Source organism: Pleurodeles waltl, chromosome 7 (assembly GCF_031143425.1).
Source record: "Pleurodeles waltl isolate 20211129_DDA chromosome 7, aPleWal1.hap1.20221129, whole genome shotgun sequence".
In the NCBI taxonomy this organism is placed as follows: domain Eukaryota; kingdom Metazoa; phylum Chordata; class Amphibia; order Caudata; family Salamandridae; genus Pleurodeles; species Pleurodeles waltl.
Genome location: NC_090446.1, coordinates 268,408,465 through 268,434,880, shown reverse-complemented (window position 1 = coordinate 268,434,880; position 26,416 = coordinate 268,408,465).

The window sequence follows — 26,416 nt, the reverse complement described above, 5'->3', positions numbered from 1 at the left end:
GGGCAACCCACCCACTGTAGAGACTTGAGAGACTGAGGCTTTGCATTACCCATGATTGAACAGTGGGCATGTGGCCCTCTCGTGGATTTGGCGTCATGCACTCAACCGGCTGAGGTGCCCCCCTTTTCCCTCCCCCTGAGGTGCCTGTTTTCTTGCTCTCTGATGCCCCTGCAGTGTTCTCTCCATCATGGTCGGGGATCTTGTGTGGGCCTTGCCCACACCATGTGGGCCCAATGTTCCACGGACTTAACTGGAGCACTACCTGGACTACCATGCTTGGTGTATATTTTGTTAATGGTGTATATATATATTTTTGCATACTTGCTTTTAATATATTACAATGTTTCCACTAATTTCCTTTTGTCTTTGCATTCTTCCGGGGGGTTGGGGGATGTGACTATCATGTATTAATATGTATTAGTGTGTGTGTTGTAGTGGGGGAGGGTGGGGGTGGGGTTGTTGCGTGTGTGTGTCCCTGTTTTTTCCCTCCACCCTCCCCTGTGTCGTAGGTGCCGTACTCACCGTGGTCTTCGCCGCCGGCGTTCGTGCTCCTGGTAGAGGAGCAGGAAGACTACTGCAGGGAGAATTTGGAGTTCCGGCTCCATGGTGTCCTAGTTCCTCATGGGGTGTGTAGAGGTGAGCGTTTTCCCTGCGGAATCCTGTTTCCGCTGTGTTTTTATCCACGGTGAATCCGCCCCGGAAAAGGTGGCGGATTGGTAGGTTGTGATACTGCAGGCGGTACTTTGTCCTCCACCTGTCTGTTGGCGGTGACCGCCGCGCTGTTTGTCTGTACCGCCTTGGTGGCCTGAGTGTGAAAGAGGCTGTCTTTGTTGGCGGTTTCCGCCACGGTCGTAATTGCAAAATGTTTACCGCCGGCCTGTTGGCGGTCTTACCGCCGCTTTAACACCGACTGCCATGGTTGTAATGACCACCATAGTCTTTAGTCAGTTCCTCTATTGTTTAAGTCCTGGGAAAGTACATTTAGCCTACACTACACATAATTGTATCAATTTGACTTCATCATCTCCTGTCCGCTGGTACATTGCAGAATGTTCTAGCAGAGTCATCTGAACTCTGCACATTTCAAGATCCTTTTCTCCAGTTACCGGTCCTCGCAAGCTTTGTCAAGTCTTCATGTTGTAAGCAGGCAAGGCCCAGTGAAACCAGGCCTTTAGTCCAGCTAAGTTAAGAATGTAAATTAACACAAAACATAGATTAGACATCCAATTATGATATATTAATACATTTTCATAGATTTTTCTCATTAATTAGCATATGTTAATACACATAGTGACCACTCCCCGTGGGCACATTTTTGATTACACAAGTTATTTTCTAATATTAATTTTTCCATACATTTTTCTAACTGATAATCATACATTAATCATTAGTAAATGTCCTTAATTAACATATACGCCCCTTCACTACCAATATTTTAGTGTCAGGAGAATGGAGTCTGCATGGCTTCTTCAATAATCAGCCCAAGCAAGCGCTAATGAGTACAATTAGGAAGCGCTGTGCACCTAGATAGCTGAAACTGGATCACATAACATTTGTAACATAAATTAACCTTACCTCGGAGTAGGAGCAGCATGCTATTTGGAAAAAAATATTAGCATTATAGAACACAACAATCAAATAATTACTCACCAAGCCCCAACACCTCGACGCCAAGCAGATCAAGCAGGTCCTGCTCGTGGTCCAGTCTGTCTGCCCAGGGGTGGCATAACTGCTGCTGGATGTGCTGATCTCCAGTGTGATGGTGCACACCCTACCACACCCTCACCCACATTAGCGACACTCCCACAGGGCGTACATGCTCCTAGGCCTACTGCCTGCTGCCACTATAGAGGTGAGGTGCCGCTGCACCCAAAAAACATGTGCGGCCACATCCACCTCCTAAAAAATGATGTGAGGCTGCACCACTTGGCGGCAGCAACAGCTGCAAAGTGAGAGGCTAGCAGCTGCACTGGCACCTCTGCTCACTGCCCTGCTCTGCCATGGCACTTGGTGGGGGGGAGAAATAGGAAAAGGAAAGAATTAATAGAAGAAGAAAGGAGGAAATCAGGAAGTAAATGGAAAACCAAACAAATTACAAAAAAACTCAAAATAATATACAAACACAAAGTCACGCAATAATAAAGTAAAGGTAAGTGATGAGTGGTTGAGTGTGACAGAGGAGGATTAGAAAGGTTAAGGGCCTGATTTTGGTCTCAGCAGAGGAGTTACTCAGTCGCAACTTTAACGGATATCCCGTCTGCCGAAATCTAAATACCATTGTTTTCTATGGTATTTCGATTTCGGCAGACAGGATATCCGCCTCCGTTGCAACAGAGTAACCCCTCCACCGAGATCTAAATTATGCCCTTAATTAGGATAGGAAAATCAGGCCCAGCACATTCACTGAAGAGGGAAGCAGGTAAAAAAAATAGCTGTGCCCATGTGGACTGTGTGCGGTGTTCGCGCTGCTTTTGGAGCGCGGAAGTGTGCATCACCCTACTGACATGTAAAAAAGCAAGGCAAACGGGTGGACCCTGTTAGACGAGCACTTCTGCCTGCTTGGAGAGTTCCGTTTAATCTTGCAAATTTTTTTTTTGCACTCGTCAGAATTCTGTGGAGCATAAATCCATGAGTTCCACCCAGGAGTAGAAAAAAATACATTACCTCAAACTTTAGGATAATACTCCCAGATTGTGGGGTAATTTATTTTGCAGAGTCAGACTAATGTTTGGGAATTTGTTTCTCAAAACAAATGTGAAAAAATTTGTCAGATAGGCATCTAAGCAGACAGTGGCTGCTCACCAAATTATTTTTATTATTGAAAGGAACAATGGTTCTTCAAAGTTACAAAGTAAATACATAGTAAAAGAGAAAGATATTAACATTTATGAACATGACATTTGTTCAACAACATATTTTCAACAAAAGAGGAAAATCTCATTCATCCCACATTGACTATAAATAGTGAGGCCCGTAATATAATGACCCAATCAATTTGTTCAGTGAAATCAGCTTGAAGCACGTCAAGTGAAAGGATCTATTTAAGCCCTCATTACAACCTCGGCGGTCTTTGCAAATGACCCCCGAGGCTGCGGGAGCCAGAATACTGCCAGTGCAGGCAGTATGTCTGGCTTCCAATTATGACTTTTCCGCTGGGCCAGAGGACGGTAACAGTGTTACCGTCCACTGGCCCAGCAGAAAAGTCACATCAACATTGCTGCCGGCTCGTAATAGAGCCGGAGGTAATGCTGATGTGCAGCTGGTGCAGTAGCACCCGTCGCGCATTTCACTGCCCGCAATTCGGGCAGTGAAATGCACGATGGGGCTATGCTTGGGGGCCCCTGCATTGCCCATGCCAAGTACATGGGCAATGCAGGGGTTCCCAGGGGCACCCCGAGCCCCCTTACAGCCAGCCGACAGGCTGGCGGTAAGGGGAGTTCAAATCCCCAAGGCAGTGCTGCCCTGGCAGATTACAACCGCCGGGACCGCCATGGCGGTATACCGCCGGTCCCGGCGATGTTACCGCGGCGAAACCACAGCGGTCATAATATGGTGACTAGTACCGCCAGCCTGTTGGCGGTACTACCGCCTAATGAGGGCCTTAATCATTTAGAAACACATGGAGCACTTCATCAAGATTAAGGTGACTGATACCCCATCTGCCATTATCTAAATCCCATAGGAGATAATGGGATTTAGATATTGACAGCAGGATATCCGTTACCATAGTCCTTCCAGTAAATACCATATTTGTAACTGCACTATTTCTGCATTTGGATTTCTACATTTTCAGTATGATTTCATAATGTTTCTGGCATTGTTAACTTTTTGTAAGGCAAAGATTGGTCCTTTAATGGAATCCATTGATACTTTACCTGCTTTTTGGAACATGCTCTCATTATTTGATTTCAATATGGTGTGACTTCTTGCACCTTCATACTTGTGACTGTTTTGGTCCTTTCTCTATTTTTAAGAGCTGTGGTATTTCAGTGTTTGGAGTTACACTTTGCCACGACTTACAGTTCGGCGGCTGTTACTCTTGGAGTTCCTCATTTTATTGACATTAATATTATTTGCAGGGTTCACTACGCCTGTTTACAGGCTGTTTTCTTTTTTTTCTTTTTTATCACTACTTTGAGATGTAACATAGTTATTTGCTAACATTGAACTCAAACAACACATTTGACTCAGGATCAGATTTCTTGTTTTTAAATAGGAATCATGCAACCTTAAATTCTTGCACATTATCATAACAGACCTACTGTTTTACGTATGGACTGATATAAACACATTCCCACTTTGATGTCCCTCTGCCCACAAGTTTGTTGATCACATCATTATGTTTTGTTTATATTTTTTCCTTGTGTCTTGCAGATGAATTGGGGTACCAGACTCCTTTGAGACTAGACCTTCCTTCCCCTTTTGACATCCATTGGATCGCTTCATTGGGCAATTCAAATTTTATATAGATTGGTTTAGGGTCTTGGTTGTATACTTATTGTTTCCTTCTGGAATGGTTTGACATGATCTATAGTACCACTATATTGACGTCATTGTCTTTGTTTTTATACATTACACTATTGGTACATTTTTAGTCAGGCTTTTTAAGTAGTGTTTCAGTTGTCATCATTTTTTGCCTTACACATGCAAGCCTTCTTTTTTTCATTCTGTGGATATTGGTGACTTTATGAAAACATAGGTATATTTGATCAGCTTTTCCTTGGGTTCCACCTTAAGTTTCTTTATTTCTAAAGACAGCTTATAAAAGTAATTCTAGGGACACTGCAGCCTTGAAAAAGTCAAGAAAAGATGAAACACACGTTAGCTGCCATCCATTTAATAACTAGCAATCTGCGGAACTGAACTTTTTTGACAGAGACTTATATTTTATTCATTACTACTTTGGGTCTTTCTGTATATCTATTTCTTTGATAAAGGAACAATTTTTGTGTTTACTTTCAGCTCCAGACTATTAATATTTGCACACTTATTGTGCTCTGGTATTACTCTGTATATTTTCAAGATATTATTGAAGAGAGCCACCCATCTTAGTGGGCACAAAATGAATAGTAGTGAAATAAAGAAGGTACTGGTAACAATACTTGCTGGTGGGCAGGACAAAAGAATACTTTGCAACATTATGACAGTATTTTAGGATTTCTTTACATCAATATCCCCAGACCCTCCCTTTCCCCAGCTAACTAAGCTACACTTAACATTACAGAGGGGTCTACTTGTGTTTCATAAACTGTACTTTTCTGAACAATAGAAGCAGTTTTTAATAGAGAAACAGCAGCTTGTCTTTGCACCTCAGTGGCTCTGTCCTCAAGTAGATAGATAAGCCGGTAGGAGAACTCAATGTTCCTTTTCTGTAGCAGTCACAAGGAAAGGTGGTTGCAGCTAGTGGACGACCCACAGCCATAAATGCCTGAATCAAAGTGCCAGATGTATGAAATTAGTTTGCATTTCTTAATGGACGGAATCGCTTTTTTGGGCTGTTAAGAAATACAAAATCTGCATCTGGTATGTACGAATGCCAAAAATGCAGTCACAAATTGCGATTTCTACATTTTGAAAATCGGTAACATAGGAAATTGCAATTTGGGATTTCCTATTTGTGAATTGCAAATTCATGTACTATGGATTTCCAATTTGTGACTAGGCAAAAAATGGGCTTTTAAGAAATGCAGGCCCCAATTTATGAAAAGTGGCTCATCAGCACCGATGCGCCACTTTTTCAGCCCCCCCTACTGACACTTAACAATGCTAGTGTAGCAAAGTGGAAGGAGGTCTAGTGATTACAATGGGTGCGTCATGTTAACACCTGCCATTTAGCAGGTGTTAAAAATGATGCATAAAAAGATGTATTGAAATCTTGTAGATTTCACTGCGCCATTTTGCAGGCCTCCTAACCCCAGATTACTTCTTGCATAAATGATGCCTGACGCAGGCATAATATTACGCAAGGGGTTACACAGTGGTGCAAAGAATATATTGCAATACTTTGTAAATACGGTGCAGCAAAACTTTCCTCCTTGAACCACATTAGCATAAAAGAATGACGCTAATGTGGCACAAGGAGACACTAGACCTTCCTTAAATCTGGGCTGCAATTACCACTGGCTTTTGAGAAATGCAATGGCAACCATGTGCGAACAATATAAAGAGCCCCAAAATGCAACAGGATCTTTCACAATGTTGGCATTATTTATCTTGGCAAGGAGGATGAGGATTCTGTCTGTGAGGGACAGGAGAAGGAGACAAGAGAAGATATTTAAGGTGAGGGTCACCCTCTGTAGCCTGACAGATGAGGAGATCATAGACAGGTACAGTAGTCAGGCCATACTTTAGCTGATAGCTGAATTACAATTCCAGCTACAGGTCCCAATAATGAGGAGCAACGCCATGACTCCCCATGTACAGGTACTGTGTTGCCTACACCTCCTAACAGTAAGGCGTTACCAAATAGTCAGAGAAGTGGCAAGGGGTTCACAGAACACATGTTCAAGATTCTCCCACAAGTTCCTGGATGTAATGGTTGGAAATCTGCACCAATACATCTATTTTCTAAGTACACCCCAAGCATTTTAGAAGGCAAAACTGAATTTCTACAGGGTAGACCAGTTACGCAATGTCATTGGTTGTGTGGATGGCACATATATTGCCACGTACCTAGGCAGCACCCACGACTTGTTCATGTTCCGCCACATTGGAATACACAACCCACTGGCACTGGTGAATTAGGAGATGGGTTCCTGCTATGTAAGAGAATCCCAAAATCATTAATCCACAGGCCAGGAGTGTATGTGTGATTTGAACTAATTTTTTCCCCTTTCATACTCCTAGGGTAACAGAGCATATGCCTTACGCCCGTGGATCCTCACACCTTACTTAACTCCCAGGACACCAAGAGAGCATTTTTACAACAGGGCACACAAGTCAACACACCCAGTCATTGAGCGAACATTTGGCATCCTCAAGTCCCACTTCAGGATCATCCACAAGACTGGTGGGGCACTTTTGTACAGGCCATACACGTGCTGCAAAATAATAGTGACCTGTGCCATCCTTCACAACACTGCAATGAGGAGGGGACTACACAGTGTCAACAGTGAGCCAGACTCTGATGATGAATCTTACGAAGACCAACAGCCACTACAGGGACAACAGGATGGAACCCATGTGATTGAGGGCCGGGCAAGGTGCACAGAGATAACATATAGCTATTTCTGAGGTAAGACATGACATGATAGTGTAGGAATCAAACATCACACATGAAGTAGTGCTTGGTGCACAACTCACTGACCACCTTTTATTCAGATGGATCTCACAAATGAATAATCATACATGTGTATCTGGTAAATATGTGCCAAACAGAGACAATTCAATAAACAGAGTTTTTTATGTCCCCTTGTTGTGCCTTGCTTCTCAGCTGCACTGTGTCATGGGTCGAATGCTGTGTCAGACCCAGCTGGATGGTGACAGGTATACCTAGTTGGGCAGGCCTCCTGGGCAGACACACCACCGATAATTGATCCCTCCTCACTCTCAGATGGAGGACAGACACAGGTTGTGGGTCTGAATGCTTTCAAGTGCAGTTGTGACCTGCATGCTACATGCTGGCAGCAGTGCGACATATCTGTTTGGATGGTCACTGTATGCCTTTCCAGTCTTGATGTTGCATTGGTGAAGGTGTCCATGCATCCAATGTACTACCTATGATGCATACGCTGTGCTCTGTGTCCACGCTCCCTTGCCGTTTGCCAGCACTCCTGCCCCTTCTCCACTACCTTGGACAGGTGCTGCAGCTCCCTAGCGACAGCACCTATTTTCTTGTTTTGCAGGTGCTTGCGACCTGAGTATTGATCTCTCAAGCCCATCGTAGATGGATGATGTTCCTGCCACACCTGGCATGGGCTCACTGTGCGTGCTCACATGCCTGGACTTGGCGGTGGTGGGATCCCTCATGATAGACTGGTCACCATCGCTGTTTGCAAATGTAGGCAGTGGTGAGGTGCTCACTCTCCTGCCTGTTGGGGTAGATGAGCAGGATGGAGGTGATGCTGGTGTTGGTGGTTCCTGAACGACGGCACTTCCAGTAGCAGGTGCAGAGACATCTGGGCTGTGACCTGAGGGGCATATATTTACAGAATACTTGTAAATAAATCTAATTGCTTTTGGCATAACAATAGTGAGACATTGCTACATGTGTGTATGACTTGTTGGGGATGTGCAAAATTGTTAGGTATAGCCATCAGCACTCAATACAGCATGCTGATGGAGTGCATTATAACTCACATTATGCATTGCCTAGGTGGGCCAAACACCTCCATGGAGTATTTCATGCTGTGATGTATGTGATGTGACTTGCCTAGGACCATGGCCTGGATGGGATGTAAAGGTAAATGACTTACCCTGGCTGGTGCCTGTTAGGGTGGAGGTGTCAATATCCCCAACACCGGTGACACTCACTGGTTCAAGGGTCCCCTCGATCTGGGTCTCCATGGCAGTTGGGCGGGGTTGTGTAGATGGTCTTCCCCAAGTCCCTCCTCCATCCTGCCGGCTAGCTTGTCATTGGTCCTTGAGTGCAGGTCATACCATCGCTTCCTGATTTTGTGGCTGATCCTCTGTGTCTCTGCCAAGAAGTTCATGTTGTTCAGTATACCCTTCCAAATGTTGTTTTTCTGAGCCACAGAAACTGAAAAGTAGGCATTCTGAAACAGTTGGTTAATTTTAGCAACACACTTCTGTGACAGCATCTCCAGCTCCCTCTCAGAAAAATTAATTGTAAGTTTTCGTCTGCCTCCAGCTTCTCTCCCATCTTCTGCAGCTGTGGAGTGGTGTACTCTGGCTTCCCTGTGATAGCAGCAGTGTTTCAGGGCCACTCCCTGCTTCCAGTAGGTGTGTTAGGCCTCTGACTGGTGCCCACACCCTGTAATTACCATCTACCCAGGCTGTGACATCATCAAACTGCTTTCAGTTCCATTTTGGGCTCCATTTCCTAAATTGCAGTTTCATAATCAGAAATAACAATTTAGACATTTCTTAAATACTGATTTCTCTAATAGCGATTGTGACTATGCAAAATTTGTACATAGAGATTTCTACAGAGGCGCTATTTGTGAGTCGCAAAACTGGAATTTCATACATCAAAGTCCCTCTCTACCTAAGAATGGTTTGCTCCCATTTCTAAACTATGTCTGAATGTTATTGACCATCTCCATTAAAATAATAATAAAGTGCCTTTAGGCTTTCGCCTACTTAAATTCTGTGAAACATTACTCATTGTTTGAAAATAATAACTGAGATCCCTGGCTCAGAGTTCTTGTCTGGCTAATAATAGTGTTTTCAAGTTTATATACTCTGTCTGAACATTGTTGAGCATCTTCAGAAAAAACAATTAATAACGATGCCGCTCTTGCCTTTGACCTACTTTCTGTGAAACATTGCATATTGTTTAAAAAAATAATTGACAAATAAGGATATTCACGTCTATCAAGCTGTGTTCATTAGTTAAAAACAATAATAACAAAAACTATTCAAGCCATGCAAAAATAAAAACATTAACATATTTGAGCAAGCTGAAATGTTATGTTGCAGAGAAACACATATTTTCACACCGGCTTTTATGAATTTGCATTTAAAATATACACCTATGTAAATGAACATATATAATCAAAAAGGGGATACCTAAAGTAGACAATATTGGATGAATGCTCTCCTTTGAAAAAATGTCTAATGACACCAAACAAGAGAAAGAAGTGTAACCAAGCCTTCTTACAATAGCTCCATTCTCATTTACATTTAGCACAGTTGTCTTCCCACTCTTTTATCTAACCATCCATCCATTCTTTTAGCTTTCCATTTTGAAATAACTGCATCCTTACATTCATCCATTCTTTTATCCCCTCATCCATTCTTTCACCATCCCATCTCTCCTTTCACGCAACTACTCATCCATCTTTTCACCAATTCATTCATCTTTTCAACTTTCTGTCTGCATTTCTTTCCTCTATCCATCATCTCTCTTCATTCCAGCCATCATTTATCAATTTATTCACACATCGATGCACCCATCCATCCATTGTTTCCTCTTTGCACCTGAGAGCGCATAGGAGCACAATCTACAATCTCTCATCTGACAAATCGTTTTAAGTTGACAGAGACATCAAGGAAATCAACAATATTAAACAATTTAGATTTATGTAAAGCCGATTTGGCTACACAGTGAGGACCAAGAATCGATAATTGAAGTTAGATAATTTATTTCCAATCAGTAATTAATCCAAGATATCAGCAAGTCAAGAAAATGTTGGAAAGGTACAGGATTACAACTAGCCAGATAAAATATCTCAATTGGTTCAGTCTCATCAAATTAAGCTACTAAACAATAACAACCAGAGCAATACAGAAACTGAGAATTAGAAATACGTGTGCCATAAAGAATCCCCTGTCCTCTCTCCTAAACATGAAATAATCCTAATATCATCTAGTCAAGTTTCAAAATCAGGAAGGAGGATGGTTGAGATGAAATGGTAAGGAAATTTGGAAATGTAAGAAGGTGTCAGCATAATGATGGCTTCAGTAGAAGTTCTCCAGGAAGAGTAAAAGGTGTTTAGCATGATGCTTTACACTTACAGGAATATGGGAAGCAGAGAAGTCTAAGGGAAGTCTGCCTCAAATTCTAACAATATAAAAATTAATTAAAACAAACAGAACTTTGAACATCAATATTATCTTCTCCTCTACTCAAGAACCAATCATCTGATCCGTCATCTGTATTTTCAACACCACCTGAATTTCTCACCCGACACTCAGACAGCTACTGTAACCCTGAACAGTTCCCACATCTGGTACACATTAAATAGGAGACTTCAACGGCTCTCCAGATCTTCACATCTCTTGCCAAGGTTTCTTCTCTCAGACCTTACTGTCAGCAACTAATACATAAGAAAATATTCCTTTTCTTTAGCTAATAAAGTCTTGAAACACACCTGCAAAGAAAGAGAACACATTATTCACACAAAACACAATTCAGAATTAAGGCCGTTAGTTAAAGCTAGCCTGACTCCAACTAATCATTTAATGTGCATTTCAAATACATGTTTATAGATGATCACATTAACTTTCAGAATAATCATAAAACGTAAAGAAGAGGAGTACATTTTATTTCAATAAATGCAACTTAAGGAGTAAATGTAAAATATAAATAATGAACACATGTAAGAATTTTATATTATTAACATTAATATGTACATTTATAGAGCTTTAGTCTATCAGTAGTTTCATTTCATCAATGCTTCTACGTATGCACACATGTTAATTTTATTAAGGCACACAATAAATATAATATCAAATGTAAATGCGTATTTTGGCCAATCATGACGTGTAAAGGATGGAGTCTAAAATTAGCTACTTCACACCTTTTCTTTCATGATTCTTTTTATTACTTTATTTCACCCGTCCTTATCTATTTCCTCCTTTTCAATTTCTATCTGCCTATCTTTCTTTTCTCTTTTTTTTCTTAATCTTCTGTCTCCCACTTGCAGTATTTGGTTCTCTGTGTTCTTTTTTCTTTATTTACGGATTACTTTTTTCTCTGATCTTGGATAACTAAACAGACCTCGAGTCCATCTGCTGAGCACTCCTCTGGTATTCATTTCGAGTTTATATGATATTTTTTCTGCTGAACTGTAGCAGAAGAAGCCATAAGAAAACTTTCAATTATTGTAGTGAGCTGAGCTCTTCAAGTCATCAGATCCTATGGCAGCCCCTCACTTAGCCTGCTTAAGCCATTTGAAGTGGGTGTTGAATATCACAAAACGTTTTCTTACTTTTCACTATTCCATGCATCTAGAGACATTTTCTTCATTTCATTCAACATATTACAGCCAACTTTATTCTACCATAAATTCACAATTGCAAGTACCAGAATGCAAATTTAAAAACTGAACTGAGTAAGCATCTCATGTATGAAATTTGAAAAAGAGAATTCAGTGGGGGTTTCTGAATGATGAAGGTATTTATTCATTGATTTATTTTACATATTTTATGTAACGTGAACAAGACCCAAGGGTATCAATGTGTTTTACAACAGGATTAGTGTTATTACTAGAAGACTGAAAAGAGGAGAAAAAAATATATATTACAATAGCTGAAATGGGTGAAGTTAGTCTCCAAGCTATGTCAATTATTATGTACATGTCTAATGCACATTTGAATACCCTCTTGAGCAGAGATCAGAATTCCATTACGATTGAGGAAGATCACAAAATATAGAGCCAGATGTACAAAATTCAGTTTTTACATTTCCCAAATAGCGAATCCTAAAAAATCACTAGTTAGGAAATGTAAAATGGAAGGTACAAAAATAAAGATTTCCTAATAGCAATGCCTACAACTTAGGCATTGCTATTAGGAGATTGTTGTTTAGGAAATATTACGCCATTAATTTCAGTGGGCCTAAAGGGCCATAGGTACGAATGGTTTTGCATTTCCCAATTTGCAATTACCTAATAGGAAATTGTAAATTAGGAAATGCAAAACCAATGGTGCCTATTGGCCCATGGCCCAAATAGATGGCCCCCAAAAGAAAGTGGTGCACATGTAAAGTGCTCAAAAGACCTAGGGGCATGTGCGCGCTACATGGCACTTTAAAAAAGGCATTTTGGATACATTTTTTTAAAACTGCACATGGTTCCCATCTACTTGGAGTCTATGGTAATAGCATTACCTAAATGCCCATTTTGAAGTTAGGAAATACTTAGTAAATGTGCTTAGGAAATCACAAATAGGAAATCTCTATTTGCGATTTTCTATCCAGGGAAACGCAAAATGTGATTTGTACTGAGTGGAAATCACATTACGCGAGCGCATTTAGGCCTTTGTACATGTGGAAAGGCAGTATTGCATTTCTTAATGAACCAAAATTGTGATTTGGTCCATAAAGAAATGCAATTTCCTTTCATACGTTTGACCCATAGAGAAGAGTCGTAGATCAGTTCAGTTATTTCCTGCCGTGCTGATTGGTTCAGCCTTTCTGGGACTGCAGGTAGTTTCAGAAGAGTATGGTGTTCAGTTCTGTTTTGAAAAGGCTGTGCAAGGGGATTGATTGGATGTTGAGAAGTAAATAGTGATCTATCATAGAGATAGAGAGAGAGTGAGACCACTTGATCCTCATCAGTGAGATGCAGCCACTGTTTCTGTGCACAGTGAGCATGGACCCATGTCTGGGCATGTCTGTCACAGTTAAGGCAATCCACTTAGAAAAAGAAAAACCAATGATGCGTGTAATGCTTGAGTTAACCTAACTGGTAATTACTCTGTATCATATTCCAGCCAATCATTGTTTGCTGACTTTGCCAATCCCATTGACCAGACACATGTACATCAGTCTTGCTCCAGATATCTCACAGATGTGTCCAGCCATTAATATAGATAAAAGAGTAATGAAGTGAGCAGATCCCTCTCTGCATAGGGGCTGCATGTCCATTAGTACTTATATCTAGGCTTTGGTTAAAGGGATTATAAACAAAAGAGAAACCACGGATTAAGACTCAGACTTGTGAAAACTTGAGTCACAACTGTTAGAAATTGGGTCACTAGTTAGAAGAGGTATGCACCCTGTTCAAGTAGGGACCACTATTCTAGTCAGGGTAAGTCACATCACAACCTAAAATCTCCTGTGCTAACCCTCTGGTACTTTGGCACAGAGCAGGGAGGCTTAACTTAGAAGACAATGTGTAAAGTATTTTTTCCATAAAACATACAGTAACACAGTGAAAACACCACAAAAATACTCCACACCAGTTTAGAAAAATAGATGATATTTATCTGAATAAAATAAGATACATATGCCAAGAATCCAATATACACAAGTCAAGATATCACTTTTTAAAAGTTTAGATAAGGCTTAATCCATAGGAATCAATGGTTGTATCTTTTAAGCAACAAATACCTGGGATGCACCTAAAATAAATATGCAGAGGGCCTCAGAGGAGGTGATACATCAGATAGTAAAGGAATACAATGATTTTTCTGGTGCTGCTGTAGTGATGCATTGATTCTTTCCTCGCAGGCAAGGTGATGAGTCAATTTCTGGGTATATATCCTTGGCTCCGTACTGTGGTTTGGGGATATTTTAAGGCCCAGGGACGATGCATGGAAAATCCAAAACATGCTGCGATGATTAAACAGGCACTGCATTGTTTTGGGAAGCGTTGCAGTGATTTTTAGGCCATGAGACAGGCCGCGCAGCAATACTGCAGGAGATGCATCGATTTATGCAGGCAATGCGTCAATTTTCCAATGTAGTGGATTTTATCTCTCTGGTGTAGCCTTGATGGCCCTGAGACTTCATAACAGGAGGCAAGCTCAGTCCAAGCCCTTGGAGACCACTTGTGTGGGAAGGCAGAGTCGTTCCAGCAGAGTCAGGGAGCCACAGGCAGCAGGGCTGAAGAATATTTCTTCCATAAAAGCAATGAGATTCATTTGGGCAGCACAGCAGTCCTTCTGACAGTGTGCAGTTGTAGGTCCATAAGTGTTTGATTTGAGGGGATCACAGACCTAGTATATGTGCTCAAATGTGCCCGTGAAGTGGTGGAAACTTCAAAGGATGGTTTTGAAGTGCACCAGTTCCCCTTTCAAACAAGTCCTGTCTGCAAGGAGATCTGTGGAGGGTTATCACTCCCTTGTTTGAGGTCAGGTCGTTAGCATTTGAAGCGTGAAAGCCCCTCCACCCTTCCTGCCCAGGAAGACCCATCAGCATGCAGATGAATGCAGATGCTACTGAGTGCCCTGTGTTTATGGCTGTCTGGGTGGAATGCACAAGGGGAGCTGTCAACCAGCACAGACCAGACGTGGATTGGAGACAGGCTTTAAGGCACAAAGAGCAATACTTGCAGAGAAATTATACTTTTCAAAAGTTACAAATAAACAGCGTAACCCAATATTCCCCACAGGACTGGGTAATCTAAACTGTAAAGCACACAAGGTTCAAGGAGGAATCATTTGCATACAAATATTTCAGCAATATTAAATATTATTAATGTTGTAATTAACCATAGATTAAATTCCATAAATTAATAAATCTTCAAACAGCATGTAATTTGTGTCTGGGAAAATGAAGATTTTTTATATATTCACTAATAATATATACATCAACATAGCAAAGCAACAAAGAGCTTTTTTGTGCTTTTATGCAAATGTACTGATGACCCCTCTTGTCCACAATCACTTTACATCCAAGGGACAGAAGGAGAGCACCAACCTTCCTGACTCTCCAACCACAAAAGGTTTGAGTCCTATATGCAGTCTTTCAAACAATCAGAAAATCATCCCTAAGGGACTCCAGCAGCTCATGCGAAGAATTGTGCAATGGAGAGTATAAGGTCGATGTTTCGGTCTCCCAAGTCTCAAACCATCTATTACACCGTCCTCAGGACAATGTGTCAAAGTGGATTAAATCACAATATTTGTTGCTCTACAACACAATAAATAACCCACATTAATAAAACGCTAAACAACACTAAAAGGCAGCAGAATGCCAAACCAAGCTGTACATGCAAGTGAATCGCCCACTTACAAGGCACCCCAAAAAATAGCCTACATAAACCTCAGTGTAACACATGCATTTTTCACATCATCATAATATGCAACACCAAATGTATATAAATATATATTTACATACATATATATATATATATACATGCAAACATACATACACACACGCATGTACACATACCTATAATAAAATAAAATCACCCACCAGTGCTCCTCAAACAACTGACAAATGTTAAGTATATCCAAGCAAAGTGAAACAACTAGTACCAGAAACCAATTCCAAGACTAAAGCAACACAGCATATTAATACTTGCTTTAGAAGAGCACTTCTGCTCCTTTTCATCTGGCACATACAACTAAACAAAAAAAATACCAAGTCAAGAGTATAGTTTTAATATCCGATCTACAGTAGAAGGACTACCACAGGACCATGCTTACCGCTAGTGAGTTACTCCAGTATAAAGAAAGGATGATGTCTACATGAAGACAAAATAAATGCCAATCCATTAACCATATACCCACAGACACACTCAACTTCAAGTCGTTAAGGAACATAAATGCGTTAGACACAAATTTTACTTACTTCACCATAGATACGTCAGCTCCCACTAGGCTCGAATCAATCATAGCTGAGGAATGCAAACAAACTGTAACTTTTGACCAAACGCCTGGAGGGCATGCCCCCTTAGAAATCACATGACCTATCCACACAAATGTGGGCGCCATCTTGGAACAAAATATCTTTCATCAAACCTATTGGATTCCTGATCACTCCAAACATATCATACAAAAAGTGGGCAACAATATGATGAAGTCAACCGTCAAATTGAATCCAGATCTTATTAAACACAGGTATACAATCATAACTATCTTGGTGGTCAAATAGTCACTCTTAACCCAATGCTTGGAAGGCCTTACCTCTTAAAAATCACATGACCAGTCCACAAAACTGTGGCGGCCATCTTGGAACTGAGTATCCTTAAACAGATCTTAATCAGGATAGACCATCTAACATAGTCCAAAACATTTCATACAATAAATGGCCAACAATATTAAACACAAATCAAACCTGTAACAGCCAGAGGCCACCCACACAATAAGGTAAATGTGGATTCTATTACAAATAGCTATGCAGTCATACCTACCTCAGTGATCAACTAGTCCAGGTCCTAATACAGGATCTTTGTATGGGGCCCAATAGAGGATCACAAACCCAGAGTACATAAATATTGAATTTCACTCAAAAAAGCAAACTACCAGTAAGTAAAGCCACAGTCATCACACTCAACCTACAGCCAAAAGGTATCAAACCAAGGAAGAAGAATAACAGCACATAACTACAATCATATATCGTCAAGATACCAGTCAAACACTATAAAGTTGCCAACAACTGCCATTTCACCCGTTGATTTGATCCTTCCTTCACAGTATTGGCCATCCAAATCCATCTATTTCCGTGCATTGTAAGCAGGTGATCAACATCATGTCTGCACTTAGGGCATTTCACAACTTCTAACACAAACCATTTCATTGCATTTGGTGCGTGAGACATTTTCAATTAGTGTTCAACAAGGGGAGCATTCTGTACTTTGCATCGAATGAGCAACTGATGTTGTGTAATACGTTTCCTTACCTCCTGCGTAGTTTTTCCAATGTAAAATAATTTACATGGGCATTCAATACAATACACCGCATTTTTGGAACCACAATTAGAATGGTGTTCAATAGTCCAGTTAACATCATTCATCTTGTATGTTTACACTATTTCAGTTGTGCCACATGCATTGCAATTACCAGATGGGTAATGCCCAATAACAGGTTTAAAACCAGTAATTGGTGTAGTGAAACTGGTTCAGGATCATTGAAGGCTCAGACCAGTCGATCCCTTAAATTCTTGCCTCTTTTAAAAGCAAATAATGGTCTGTCCTGATAAATCGGACCTGCACTCAACAAGTGCCAATTTTTGAGGATAATTCATTTGATCATATTAGACTCTGTACCAAAGGTCGTTATACATGTGAGCTTAGACTGAACTTGTTTCTCCTTCACTTGTAATAGGGCCTCACTGTCATAATACCATTCTCTTTTCAATGATCTTTTAACTATTTGGTAGAGATACCCTCTATTGACCAATATGGAACACAATACTTTTGCTTCATTGAAATAATCATCTTTTTTGGTACAGTTACGTCTACTACGTAAAAACTGCCCAAATGGGGGATTATCTCTAAAATTCCGAGGGTGATGGCTACTGCCTTTGAGAAGAGTGTTCCTTAAAGTTAGTTTTGTATATAGACTCACAAACAAATGACCATCTTCATGAAAGACGTTCAAATCAAGAAAATTAATGGAAAAATGATTGTATCCTATTGTAAAATTAAGATTAGTGTTCTGAACATTAAGACACCTAGGGAATTCCAAAAGATGGGTTTTAGAGGCATGCCATATCAATAAACCATCATCTATATATCTAAGCCAATGTTTCAACCAGCCATGAGAGAAGGGGACCGAAGTCCCAGCAGGCCCTCGGAAGAGGGCGGAGCATCGACACTGTGAGGCAGTCCTAGAAAAGCACTGAGGGAGCCCACAGCGTGGTACGCACGTGCCGTGCCTGGGCAAAGCCTGGGTCAAGGGCGGGCCCGTCCTTGCCCGTCAGTGGCCAGAAGAGGCTGGGCCACCCATCTGATAATCTGCAAAGTTGAGTGAGTGAGAGCTAAAATCTTTTACTACCACTATCCCCCTTAACTCTATGTCAGAGAGAGTGCTCTGTCTCTCCCTCACATAGTAGTAAATACTCATTTGGGTGTATAGGTCCTGTGAGATAGCTGGTTAAGCCAACAGGATGGACAGGAAGAGGATCTTGCAGAATGGGGATCAGTGTGCGGGGGGAAGGGATAATCAAATTCAACGCTAGATTCCTTTCTTGCCTGAGCGGTTGGGGTGGTCGAGAAGGAGATAGACCTGGCTGAGAAACGGCTCTCACTAGAGATAAGTGATTGGCAACGAGTACCACCTAATGTTGAGGTCCTGGAGTCTTCTGTTACTTAAGATGGGCAGCTACCTGCACGGAGGGCAGGGGGCTCTATCCATATCCCCCCTAGTAGTGGGGAAAAATGGGTTGGAGGACTTACAAGGGATCAGTAAGAGGATTTTGTGTGATTCTCCAGCCGATGGCAGTAGCCCCCCACCCAAGAGGAAAAAACCTCAGAGGAAACCCGGGAAAAAATCTAAAGTGGCTTACCTGATATTCTGATGCAGGACTGTGCCTAGCTCCCAGTTTTTAGATTATTTTGCTAAAAATGAAGGAGCTGATTGAGGCAAGCTTGGTTCTGCTAAAAAAAAAACTGCAGGTCTTGGAAACTGCAGTATCGTATATGAGCGACAAGGGGGGCAGATATGGTCGCAACAAACATGGTCCTTTGGATCCTGGATGTCATGGTCCCACAGACAAGGAGGAGACTTTGTTGGAAGTTAACCCGAGAGCACAGGAGAGAGGAACCCTTCAGCCCTTGTATCACTCTAATTTAGGGACCCCTGTAAAATGCATAAAGATGGCCTGGGCAAATTTGTGGACAGATGCAAAGGATACAGGCAGACTTTGTGATGGAGGGAGAACTGGGAGCGAGCCTGGAGAGAAAACAGCAGTGTCACAAGAACAGAGGCAAACCTCACATCATGCCAATGGCCTCCCACTTGTCTGCTTGGAGCTTCCTCCTGATTGTGCCCCCTATGTGGTCATACTTACAAATGTTCCACCTTTAGTGCCAAGTGTGAGTGAATCGATGGATCAACTAAAAAACAAGACAGGACACTGGTTGAGCAAAAAACAAGACAGGACACTGGTTGAGCAAAAATTTTGATTTTAATTGTAAGGATTTGAGGGATATTTTGTTTGTTAGAAGGACTGAGTGGGTGGGCCCGGGTGGGTGGGCCCGGGTGGGTGGGCCCCGAGTGGGTGGGCACCCAGGCAAAGGAAGGTAATGGGGAAAGTATCATTGTGAATTGCAGATGTCCAGGGTTGGTACAACGACTTCTCTCAACATGTTATATGGCTCCCCAGGAAATGGAAAGATTGGTATGGTCCCCCTGGGTTTTTCCTAGAGGCATACTTGGTCCATAGATAGATGTCGAGCCAGGGGGTCAGGCAATCTGCAGGAGAAGCCGCAGCTGCCTATATTGGAATGCAGAATTATCAGAAGCACTGATTTGGAGGAGAATGACTGACGATATGATGGGGGATCCAGTTGCACATGAGGAAAGGGGCAGGTTAGCTCCATTGTGGCCCTTAAATGCAGCCTTAGGTTTGGAAGGGGTGGGTGAGATAACCTCCCAGACCCGTCTAATTTCCTGGAATGTGGCAGGGCATGGCACCAAGCTCAAAGATGGCCAATGGGTTAACTTTGTAGTAGAGTACTATTTAATTTTACTCCAGAAGACCTGGTCAGAAGGAGAAGCAGTGTGAGATGGCTTTCAAAGGTGGCCATCCAAAAGGGGGTTTAGTCACCTTGGTTCGGTCCTCCAAGATAGCGAAAGCATACTGTATAAATTGTAATCATCGGGGTCTCCTCATTATTTGGGTAGTCTTTCCAAACAAGTATACATTTTTTTTATAAATTTCTTTATTGCTGTATAGGACTCCTGTTGCCAAATTGAGGCTCTTTTTTCAGTGTTGCAGATACTGAGGGGAAGAGTGAAGGTGTGTGGTATGGAATTTTGTGCCATCATTTCAGGGGACTTTAATGGGAAGACAGGAGGGTACTGCACAGTGGCGAATCCCTGGATAATAGTGTGCATGTAGTTGAGGGAACACAGGATGTAAGGGGAAGATCCCTCATCAAGGGGATACAGAGTCTGAGACTGTTGAATATATGTGACCTGGAGTTTGCAAGTGAATCCCAGGTAACAACCTTTGTTGGGAGAGGGGCTGGGAGGACAATTGACTATATTTTGTACCTCCATCAATGAGAAATCTAAGCACGGTAAGGTCATAAGGCAGTATCTTAGTGACCATAACCCTCTTACGGTGTCTTTATAATTTCCCATATAACATGTGTAAAGGGCCGGTAGCTGTGAGAATAAAGACTCAGGGAAGGAGAATTGGATGGAGACAGGCAAACATCCCACAGGTAGTGGAGAGGGTGGTGAGCCAGGATCTAACTTTGATAACAGGGAGCCTTCTGGCTGAGTCCCCCCCACTGGGAGATGTTATTGTGGCGGTGACCAGACTAAATGAAGCCATTAAAGAATGTATGTTTAAAACTGAAAAGCCCGCTCCTAAGCTTCACGGAGGTTGGTTCAGTAAGCCCTGCTATGAGGTGAGGAAATCCCTGAAGAAGGCTTCAAAGGCACAACCCAGAGATAAGGGTTACATGAGCAGTGCCCGAGCTCAGTATAAAGCTGTCTTACATGAAAGAAAACAGCAGCTCAAGAAGCAGGCCTGGGAGGATCTGGAACGTGTGTTGCGCACCAAGGACTCAGCCATGTTCTGGGAGATCGTGAATAGAGGTGCCTTTGGGACAGAAACGACTGCAGGGCTGGGCTGCAATATCCTACCTGATGTCCGGGTGAGCCACTTCTGCTGGGTTTTTATGGGGGTACCCAACGGGAGGAAACGGATGAGCTACATTGACATAACCCTAACCTGGCTATTAGATTTACTCTTGATGAGGTGTGGGAGGCTATACAGGACAGCTCTAGCAATAAAGAACCAGGCCCAGATGCCCTTCCTGTTGATCTATACAAATGCTGCACTCAGCTGTGGGCACCCATACTGCTCAATGTCCTAAATGCGGTAGTCAGTGTAGGGATCTTGACCTCTTGGAAATCGGTGTGCATTGTTCCCGTATATAAAAAGGGAAACCGGAGTGATCCCAAATCCTATTGCCCAATCTCACTCCTAGACTCCTCAGTGAAAATCCTGGGGCGAATAGTTTTAAGATGCATTGAGGACTGGATGAGTGGGAATGATGTGTTGAGCAGGGTCCAGTATGGCTTTAGGGAAGGACTTGGAACTCAAGAGCAGTGTTTAAATTTGCTTATGCTGATTGGTAAATATACGCAGGCAAAGAAGGGTACCCTGTACCTTGCATTCATGGATCCTGGCTGCGCATTCGATAAGGTGAACCGTAGTAAGCTATGGGAAAGGCTAACCTTGATGGGCTTGGAGCCCCAAATAGTGGAACTGCTCCGTTACTTAAATTCGGGAACAAATGCAACTGTGAGGTTCGGGATGGAGGGAGAATGCATAAAATCTTTTGGGTTTAGAAGGGGTGTGAGACAGGGGTGTGTTCTGGCCCCCACCCTTTTTCTCTTATGTACTAGTGGGCCGGACAATTTTCTGGTGGAAAAATGTAAGGATGTTCCCAAAATAAGTGGAAAGAGTTGCCCGGTCCTGATATATGCGGATGATGCAGTACTTATGGCTCGGACCATGGACGGTCTCCGCAAGGTGGTTAGGGTGTATGATAACTTTATGTCTGACTTGAAATTGGAGGTTAATAGCAGTAAGTCACATTTCATGGTTTGTGGTAAACCAATGAACAATGGCCAATGTATTTGCCGTGTACAGGAATTTCCCTATCTGGAGGTAAATTTTGACGATAAGGGTACATGTAAGCCTTGCATCTCAAGAAAGTCTGCTGTAGGAGCTACCATTGAGTTTGCCTCAAGAGTGGGTAATACACCCATACAGCCCCTACTTGAGGTATATAGACACAAATGCCTCCCAGTCTTAATGTATGGGGCAGCGCTCTGGGGCTATTTGGGAAGTAAAGCTCCCCTGACAGAGGAAAATCGCTTCTGCAGAAGGCTGTTAGGGGTGGCACACAATACCTCCTGTTTTTGTATACATGAGGAATTGAATTTGGAGTTCATAGACAATGCTATTAAGATGGCACCCTTTTTTGCTATGGATCTCAATTTGGTTAATTGAGTGTGCCTCTCTAGATAGAGAAATCCTGCTTGACTGTATGGCTTGCGATCATGCTTTAGACATTCCCTCGCTGTCTTATATAAAAGAACTTGCTGCATCTCTTGGTCGCCCAGAAATGTTTAATGCCCCAGAATGTTTAACACGCTCTGATAAACAGAGAGCAAATATTCTAGGAGCCAAGAGGGAGGCAGTGGAATTAAAGAAACAATCAGTGAGGGATTTCCTAATAAGAAAGTTGACGATGGGTCCAGAGTTGTATCTCTTGACGTGCAGAATGTATGAGAAAGGACACTTATTTTGTTCTTCCGCTTAGGAGTAATTAGATGTAATTTGTGCTTCCCGCTTGGACAATATGACCCAAAATGTATACAAATTTGCCCCTGTGATGAGGTGTCCGCACAGTCTCTGCTCCATTTTACCTTGTTTTGTGATTTTTGTGCTCCATTCAGGCAACAATTTTTATCCCCCCTTGCTGAGGAAAAAGGGCTTACTGCAGTATCGCCCGGCTTTTGTGTGGCTGCAAAAGGTCCCTGATGTGTTGGTGTGCCAGGGGGTGGGGTCTTTTTTAAAGGGAGCCATAACTTGGCAGCATAGAGTAAATTTTTTATTATTTACATGATTTTATTTACTAAACTTTGGTTGAAAAAGGAAATTGGTAGTATTTTAAGCTTTTATCTGTGTAAATATTTAGCTTGTTTTGTTTATCATGTGTTATGTATTTATGTGATTTATGGTTGATATTATTTAACCGAATAAAGAAATGATGATGATTATGGGGATATGGTCTCATATTTAATGTTGTAGCATTGACTGCAAAGGCCTTTGTTTGTGGAATTATGGAGTAAAGACTTTCAATGTCCATTGTAACTAAAATATCATTTAAGGGGTCAAACTCCAGCCCCTCTATTTTCGTAATCACTGTCAAACTATCTTGTGTATAAGATCTTGTAGGTGTGACAAATGGTTTAATGAAAAAATCTACATATTCAGCTAGAGGTTGTAAAACAGATTGGCAACCCGCCACAATAGGTCTTCGAGGGGGCTTTTTTTCATCTTTATGAATCTTAGGGAGTGTTTAAAAAGCTGGTATAGTATAATCATCTTTATTCAAGTGGTCAAAATCTTTCTGACTCAACCACTGTCCATGTAGCCTTGTCAAGGTCAGTGTCAATATTTCTTTTCTGATAGATGGAGTAGGATTCCCAGGTAATCTCTGATAATGACTAGGATTCATTAGTTGTCTCATTATTTCTGAATCATAATCCTTTTTATCTTGCACAGTAATGCTACCCCCTTCGTCTGCTGGCTTTATTACAACATCTTTTCGACAAGCCAGCGAGTCCAAGGCAGCTTGCTGTATTTTGGAGAAATTGTATTTCACATATCTATTTTGTTTCAAACCCTGTTCCACTTCAGCCAAGACTACATTTTCAAAGGTTATCAGTTCCTTAGGCATGAGGTTTCTCGTAAAGTGGCATTTCTAAAATAGCAATGTCAAATCCAACTCCACTAGTAATCAGGATCTCTTGCTACCATTCCATCCATACTAAACATGACAATGCCACTTCTTTCAGATCAGAAATTACCACTTAAAAGTATAAAATGGAATTTTCAAAGCTGGCCTTTGAGAGAAGCAGGCTTCACGATAGTGAAAAATCACTACCAGGACATTGAAAACTTATAAGTACACATCCTGCCTTTTGTTTGCATAGCACCCTGCCCTATGGGCTACCTAAGGCCTAGTCAATTGGGCAGTAAAACTGCACACACAGGCCTTGCAATGGCAGGCCTGAGACATGGGTAAGGGGCCACTTATGTGGGTGGCACAATCAGTGCGGCAGGCCCACTAGTAGTATTTCATTAAAGGCCTTTGGGCTCATGGAGTGGACTTTACTAGGGACTTACAAGTAAATTAAATATGCCAATTGGGTGTGAGCCAATGTTACCATGTTTTAGGGACAGAGCACATGCACTTTAGCACTGGTTAGCAGTGGTAAAGTGCCCAGAGTCCTAAAGCCAACAAAAACACGTACAGAAAAAGAGGAGGAGGAATGCAACAAGTTTGGCGTGACCCTTCAGAGACCAACATTTTATCAAGGATCACTTTAGAAACAAAGTTTTATTAAAAATGGTGGCTCCTCTAACACTGGTGAACACACTGTTAGTTCAATAAAGATGCAGACAGAATCCATCTGCTAAGGCTGGTGAACAAACAAACCTGCATTAATTTTCGCCTTGATCTGATTATTATCTACTTGTAAATTCTTAAGTCCCATGATGGATTACTCATTTAAGAAAATAACATTATTTAGCACCAAGGTGATGCTTCATCACGTAATTTTCAGGCCTCAACTGATAACCTCAAGCTCGGCAGAGATCATATTGATTTGTCGAGCTAATGGATCGTTCGCTCTTTTGTGCACCATGCATTGATTTTTCTAAAGCCTTTCACGTATTCATATATTTTTGGGAACCCTATTTGAATCGCTTAAGAAACTGATTTGTTAAAGGGCACAATGTAAATGAGTGAAAGTGTGTGTAACTGCATATAATAACTTATTTTCATATAGCACTTTAAACCACACTTCTAAACTATAATATAAATATGAATATTACTATTTAGAAATGTATGGTATTCAATGGCAGACCAAACTTCCTTCCTGGAATACACATTTATGATGTTCAGATCGCCACCTTTGTCAAATTCGACTGATTAGCTCGCTGAAACATCCATCCTTCCTGCTCAACATAAGGGGATCTTCGTCATAGATAAAAGGCCAGTGAATGCTATAATGTACACCGCAATCTCAAATCAGGTAATTGTAGTTTAAATTCAACGACATCATTGCAAGTCAGTGTCGTAAAACCCAAACATTAGCGTAAAGAAGATTTCAACTTGCACTAAAATACTGTAGGGGACGAGATGGTAAGCTGAAAGAGGTTTCATCATTCTACCCCATAGATTTATAATAGATTTCAGCTGCCTTATGCTGATGCCGTTAACAGTTTTTAATTTGTGTATCCTGCAATGTTAGGCCAGTGAGGAAGGTGAGGGCGTACAAAAAACGTAAAAGGCATGTAATATTGGTTAGGACTGGAAACACTGCAGCTGTAAAAACTGAATACTTACTAGCACTCTCAACTCCTTGTAAAAGGTTGTAACAAGATTGAGTAGGTAATATGAACAGCAACTTTCCGAAACTGGAAGAAACTGTTTTCCCGCCATGAGGGTCTACCCACTACTGGCAATTGAAGCATACAAGCTCAAGCAGCTGAAGTCAAGTAACTAAAAAAAGCCTTTGAAATGTAGCATGCTCTATGGCCATAGGTGACAGTGTAACTGAGCAAGAATGAGTGAGTAAGAGCAAGTGATAATAAGTCAGTAAGTGAGTAAAACTGAGTGTAAGTGAGTAAGAGGGAGATTGACTGAGAGAGAATGAATGACAGTGAGTGAGGTCATTCTTAGCATATGGGGTACCTTGCTAAATTACTGGCACATAAGAAGCAATGTTTAGTGTAGGAGATACCTGTGGCACAATGTTGCTGCCATTATTCATGGCACTATAGAGGGCAGCCATGACATATGAAGCATGGGAGGCAGGCAACCATGACAAAATGCTGGCCTTGGTGTACTTGGTGGTATTTCCAACATGTTGGCCACCCATCTGAATACAGAATCCGTCAATGGCAAAATTCTAGCCCTGGCATATTATATGAAATGTTTGGCATTACCGGGGTGCTCGAGGCATATGGGAACGCATCGATACAAAAATTAAACAGAGATAATTTTTTACTTATATGGGCATCCACTGTATCTTTTGAAATAAATGGGGTAAAGTTCTGTGGAAAGTTTGGCTTATTTGACTTGTCACACTATTAAACTACTTAAATATTTAATGAGTGCCCTTTCAGAACAGATGATTT